Genomic DNA, 6,484 nt, shown 5'->3' on the forward strand with positions numbered 1-6,484 from the left:
CCCCTCTATATGAGAAAGAGTTCTCTAAGCTTAGTAGGATAGAATCTCACCCACTAGTTAATCATCGATTGTCGAATGAGAAGAAAAATATCTCAACCGTTCAATTGTTCGTCATTGTATTTCCCTTTCTCTCAACCATGTTGCACTTACCACATCTCTCACTCTCTTTCCCTTGTTCTCCACCCCATCACCGCAGCTCACTATCATCTCTAGCCCCTCGCTGCTAGTTGGATTAGATTTTAGACACTACAACACATGGCCTCTGCCCCTTGCTTGGCGTATTTCTCTTTTCCTCAACTATGTTAAACTCGTTTGCAGTGAGGTGCAGTGAGCATTCAATGGTTGAGGTGCATGGCTAGACCCTCTCAGCCATTGAATGCTCACTGCATCTTACTACTCGCTGCAGGTAGTTTGGACTCCCCTCAACTATAATGCACACACTCTCTCTCTCTCTCTCTCTTTCTCTCTCTCTCTCTCTCTCCACCCCATCCCTCGTTGGTTGGTTGGATCTCTGGCACTGCAATTCAAGTTCCCCGTCCCTGCCCTCTCCCTAGGTACTTGAATTGGAGCCTAGGAGAAGCACGCAAGCTAACCTACTCAATAGAGATGAATAGCCAAACCACCCTCCCTTTACCGCCCCACTCTCTCCCTCTCCCTTACGGGCCCACCGTCTCGATCTCTCCCCCTCCCACAACCCCCTCTCACACTGCCCCATATAAGACAGCAACCCCACATGCCACTGCTCTATTTTCCCCACATCCCCCTGCCCAGCCTAGATTTGAAGGAAGATTTTGGCGAATAGGTTTGTGCTCTGTTCTTAAAAGAAGAAATTTAAGATCCCAGAAAATAAATCAAAAGGTCATGAAATTTCAGTCCCATCCGCTGCACAAACCATCGCCAGCATCATCCTACCTTCAGTCATGGTGCACAAGCAAAGAAACTTGCTTGAGACAAATGTTCCAACATGATCATGACTCATGAGTTAATAACATGAGTGTGGATTAGGTTCTCGTATCAGAATCATTCTTGTACGAGCTGACCTGTACATATGGAATCCATCACAGAGTTGGTTGTTGAGTAGATTCCATCTGTGCGGATGAGTCCCCTACAAGAATGGTTCTCGTGTGAGGATTTGATCTACTCTTGACATCATTTTTTTTGCTAAGAATATAAAGGGAAGAGAACAACAATTGCCCAATGCAGTTGGTGAACTGTGATGTGTAAAAATCCTATGCTCAGTTACCTACTTCCCTCCCTCCCTTAAAAAAAAAAAAAAAATAAATAAATAAATAAAAATTCCATTATTAAATACTGTTTATTTTCGACCTGTAAAGTCTTTAAATTGAGGGGAGGAATTATATCAGTGCCATCAACCGTATCTTTGGGACCTGAGGAATCAGACGATGGGCTGCAAGGGATCGAGTGAAAAAGCCCCTCTTCAACTTTCTGAGCCAGATCCTCCTCCTGCACCCTCTTCGGCGATTGCGTTTCAGACAGCTGATAGAAGCAAACAAACCAACACGATATGGGAAAATTCGAAAGTCACAATAGAAAGCCGCGGCAGTATTGAGTTTCAGAAGGCCACTAATCAAAGTGAGCAGATAAACAGCTTTTCTGGATCTGCAGAGGTTCGAATTAAGGGGCAATAACCCAGTGGTGATATGTTGCAGAGGTATCGTATGAGTTCCAAACTCCTAAGAAGTTTGTTATGTTCAGTTTTAGCATCGTGAACAACCAATACTTTTCCATTTTCGATCTTAGTTGTTGTGTTTCTTTGTATTTCTTGGTCATCATCAAAATCATTTTCAGGTGGCATTTCTTCCTGCCAAGAAAAACTTTTGTTTAGTTTACCCCTAAAAATGATCCAGAAAGTAGGTCGATCTGATGCATCCAAGCCTAATATTGAATTTTGAAGAAACCAATTCTCAAATTATTTCTAATTATGCAGGAGTATGCTCATTATTTAGATTCTGTAAAGTTGCGTTTGTCCTTATAAATATTAAAATGTTTAATTTCGTAAAGGAGTTTGATGAAAATTTGTTTTTAGTTCAAATGTTGAGGAGACAGAATAAACTTGGGTGGGGGGAGAGGGGCTATCAATTAAGTGTTAACCAAGAAGTGCCTACCCCAAATTCAACTCTGGGGGAAGGCATCGATTCCATCAATAAAAGAAGAGTGCACCATTCTTAAAAATGAGAGAGGATTAGTTACTTGTAAGATCACCTGGTTCAACGATTCAGTATCTAATATATATTCTTTCATGTTTCTAAATATATTCTTTCTCATATTTGGAATGACAGAAAGTGGATCAGATGTTAGATGCTGACTCATATGACTAGGTGATCATACGAATAACGGATCTAAACTCTTTAAAAAGCAAACTTTATCCAATTGAGGGGCTGGGCTGGATCTGCTGATTTTCGCTTCTAGTTCCTACTTCTTCTTCTTTTTCGGTATTAAAAAGTCAGGACTTAATTTTTTCAGCAGAGATGATTTTTCACTTTGAATTTTTCTGTACGTTTCTCCAATGGTGAAGTTTTCTTTTGCAGTAAAAGATAATAATAAAAAAAATTCTTGTCTTCTAATGACAGTCAAACACACATATTTTTTTTCTATTTTTTTACCATTTCATTTCATTTCATTTCTATTCTTTTCTTTTCTTTTTTTTTTTAGATTCTTTTTTCTTTTTTTTCTCTTAACTACCAAACATGGCTGAAGTTCTATTTTTATTTTTGAGAAAAAAAATGTTTTTTTATTGTGTAGCGTATGTTAGCATCTTCTTTTTTTTATATCTCCCCTACCTCCTATGAAATGATATATGTGCCCCTCTTGTGAAAGGAGAGAGAAAGAGAAAAAACGTTATTGTATGCTATGCAACTAGACAACGAACTCATTTTTTCTTTTTAAAATTAAAAATTAGGAATGAATTTTTCTCCCTTAGCCTTGGCTTGGATGCTCTCTATTATCTTTGGATTCTAAACCCACAAAGGAAATGAAAACTTGTTCACATAAAGCACGTACAAAAGTCATTATGAACCAAACTATATCCGGTGGTGGGGCTATAAAGGATGAAAATTTGAGGGACTAGGCTGGATCTGCTGATTTTCGTTGCTAATTTCTATTTCTTCTTTTTTGGTATTAAAAAGTTATGACTTAATTTTTTTAGCAGAGATGATTTTTCACTTCGAGTTTTTTTGTACTTTTTCCTTGGTTTAAGAAATTCTCTTTATGCATGTCCAGGAGAAGATTCATTTTCTGAATTTCAAAATTCACCTTGTAAATGGTGAAGTTTTCTTTTGCAGCAAAAGATAATAATAAAAAAAAATAATTCTTGTCAAAAACACAAGAAAATATAAGATAATACAAAACTTTTTTTTTTTCTTCTCTTCTAATGGTAGCCAAACACACATACTTTTTTCTATTTTCTTACCATTTTATTTCTTTTCTATTCTTTTCTTTTCTTCTTTTTTCTTTTCTTCTCTTAACTATCAAACATTGCTGAAGTTCTATTTTTATTTTTGAGAAAAAAAATGTTTTTTTTTCTTTTGTAGCGTATGCTAGCATCTTCTTTTTTTTTTTTTTTTTTTTATATCTTTCCTACCTCCTATGAAATGATATATGTGCCCCTATTGTGAAAGGAGAGAGAAAGAAAAAGCGTTATTATATGCTATGCAACTAGACAACGAACTAAAGACCTTTTTCTTTTTTAAATAAAAAATTAGGATTGAATTTTCCTCCCTTAGACTTGGCTTGGATGCTCTCTATTATCTTTGGATTCTGAACCCACAAAGGAAAAAAGGAAAACTAGTTCACATAAAGCACGTACAAAAGTCACCACTTTCTATATATCAACCGAACGGCCTTGTGGGTGAAAGCATCAACTCTATCAATAAAAGAAGAGTGTACCATTGTCAAAAAGGCTTCATTATGAACCAAACTATATCTGGTGGTGGGCTATAAAGGATGAATATTTGAACCAAACATTGATGGCTGGCCCAGCCGTACTGTTTCACTATTAGATTCTACTTTTTCTTCGTTTGGTATCAAAATTGGAATTGAATTTTTCTATCAGAGGTACGTTTTTCCTTGTGAATTGCTGGTTCCAAGTGATGCGATCATATTGATTTGAAAACTAAAGTATACAAAGTCACACTTAATCAACTAACAAATAAATTGTCTACGAGTCTATTATCTACCTTGCCTTTGGCAAGTTGGCTAGTATTACCTAACCTATTGCAAATCGCGAGGTTACTTGCAATCCTTAGGCTAGCTTTGGATCGTAGATGACCTATTATTTCTAACGCTTAATTTGTTGATAGAGACCGACTTACTTTCATAAGCATTAGTTAGAAAGCTCTAGGATTAGGGTTCGAACTAAGATCACTCCTTCAGCAGTAGTAACGTGTCACATCACATCGACAATGTTGCTTGCAATTCTGTATGTCACGGTCTTACTTTTATACTTGGCTCAGTCATAGTGTGACCATGTGGATCCGATAAAGGAGGCCCCACCCCTTGGCCTTATCCTCACCCTCACCCTCTTTCATCGAAGGTGCAGCAAAAATCAGTTCTTAACTTTTTGACCTTTTTCTTTTCTTCTCTTTTATCAGAGAGAAAAAGATGTTCTCGATGGCCGGTGAGGGAAACTTCCTTCTTGTGAACAATGACTTGACTAAAAGGGCTTTATCTGACGCTACAAAACAATGTTTATTACTTTAATACTTTTCCTTTGTCTTCCTTTACCCGTTTATGGACGGTGACTTGAACCAGGAAGGGTAGCTATGTCTACCACTACAAGACAATTTCTTATCACTTTGACATATTCCATCCACTTGTAGAGGAAAGGGAATAATTGACGGTGGTTTAAGCCTTGTGTTTTCTTTTGTTAAATAAGTTCAAGCCTCACCCTAGGGGGTTGGGAGATTTCCGATCAAATTAATTGAATTTCTCTAGAGAATCTCCTTCTCTGTCGTGTGGAAGAAAGAAGTTTGGCGCTAAGAATCTCTCTCTCTCACTCTCTATCTCTAGATCGGTTTATCAGCATTTCGCATGGAAGCGAATGGATATTCCACCGAGGAAAAAGAGAAACTTCCCTTCACCGTGTGTTTCTAAATATAGAGAGCTTCTGGTTTTAGGGTTTTGATTCTTAATGTACGATTAATCGGTGCTGGACACATTAAGTTCACATCCTCTGCAGCAAGCAATGAGGTGTTCACCGAACATTAATACGCGCCAGTGATTCCTGCACCAGCATGGCCAGTAAGATACATAGGCAGTCTTTCCACCGGCCTCTATTTATGGTAGTAACCCTTTAACTGCCGGACGGTTCTTTTTCCCAATAAAAACTGTTTTACTTTCTCCTGAAGGTGTCAAGGTACTAGAAGATGGGCGGCAAGGGATCGCATGAAAAAGCTCCTTCTCAAGGTTCTGAACAAGATGATCCTCCTGCATCTGCTCAGCCTGTCCCCCTCCTGGCTACTCCCTCTGTTCCCTCAATTTCGTTTCAGATGGCTGATGGCAGCAAACAAACCAACACGATGTCGGAAAAGTCCAAAATCGTAATAGTAAGTAGCGGCAATAAAAAGTTTCAGGAAGCTACCAATGGAAGTGAGCAGACGAACAGCATGTCTGGATCTTCAATGGTTCAGATTACAGAGCCACCACTAGCAGTTCTGCTGCCAGTGAAGAAAACTGATTACAACAAATGAACCTCCTTTTGCAGAAGACAAGCGTTGTGCTAGATCGTTCTCTCCACCACCGCTGCAACCTATCCCATCACCCGTTTTCAAGCCCACTCCTCTGCAAACCCACGCCACCTCCTCTGTTTTCCTGCAACTCCCATATGGATAAATGAATAGAATTCTCAGAATCAATCGCCTTTTCCTATTTTGGGCTTTCCCTTTAACTAATGTAAATCTCTGTTTGTTTGAATCTGATTTTCAATAGCTTAATCTCTGATAGTAGGATTCATAGTGCAGAAATATATGGGTTTTGGTCGTTTTTGGGATTAGTCCAGATCATTGATTTCATCTGCTGCTGTGTTGTTTTTTATTTTTTTATTTATTTTTAGTATCAGTAATTCAGTATCAGTACTTGATCCCTGGTTCCAAGGTACGATATAATATTTTGAACATTGAGACAGCCTAGCGCAATTTCTTAGAGGCGATGGAGAAAATGTTGGTGTTGATACCACCGTCAAGAGATCGCTATTTGAATGCGTGGTTCCTGTACTGGTATAAGACTAATACTAAAGAAAAACATGCGAGGATACATCATTGATTGGTTTGCTGATTTTATAGGGGGTAGTGCGTTAAACTCACATGCTCTGTTTCTAGACATAGGAATCATACAATCAGGGTTCTTTTTTTTTTTTTTTTTTTTTTTTTTTGGGGTGGGGGGGGGGTGGGTTGGGGTGGGGTGTGTGGGAGGGGGAGGGAGATTTAGAGACAAAGTTGAAAAAACATATAAGAATTAGGTCTCAATT

At 38.4% G+C, this 6,484-nt stretch overlaps 1 long non-coding RNA gene across 1 annotated transcript; it reads left to right on the plus strand.

Moving 5' to 3' along the window:
• The first annotated feature begins 868 nt into the window (after positions 1 to 868).
• LOC122070943 lies at positions 869 to 6,010 on the plus strand. Its single transcript, XR_006138021.1, has 2 exons — positions 869 to 1,672; positions 4,956 to 6,010. It is a non-coding gene; the product is annotated as an uncharacterized LOC122070943 (long non-coding RNA).
• Positions 6,011 to 6,484: the final 474 nt, after the last annotated feature.

Source organism: Macadamia integrifolia, chromosome 2 (genome assembly GCF_013358625.1).
Source record: "Macadamia integrifolia cultivar HAES 741 chromosome 2, SCU_Mint_v3, whole genome shotgun sequence".
Taxonomy (NCBI): Eukaryota; Viridiplantae; Streptophyta; class Magnoliopsida; order Proteales; family Proteaceae; genus Macadamia; species Macadamia integrifolia.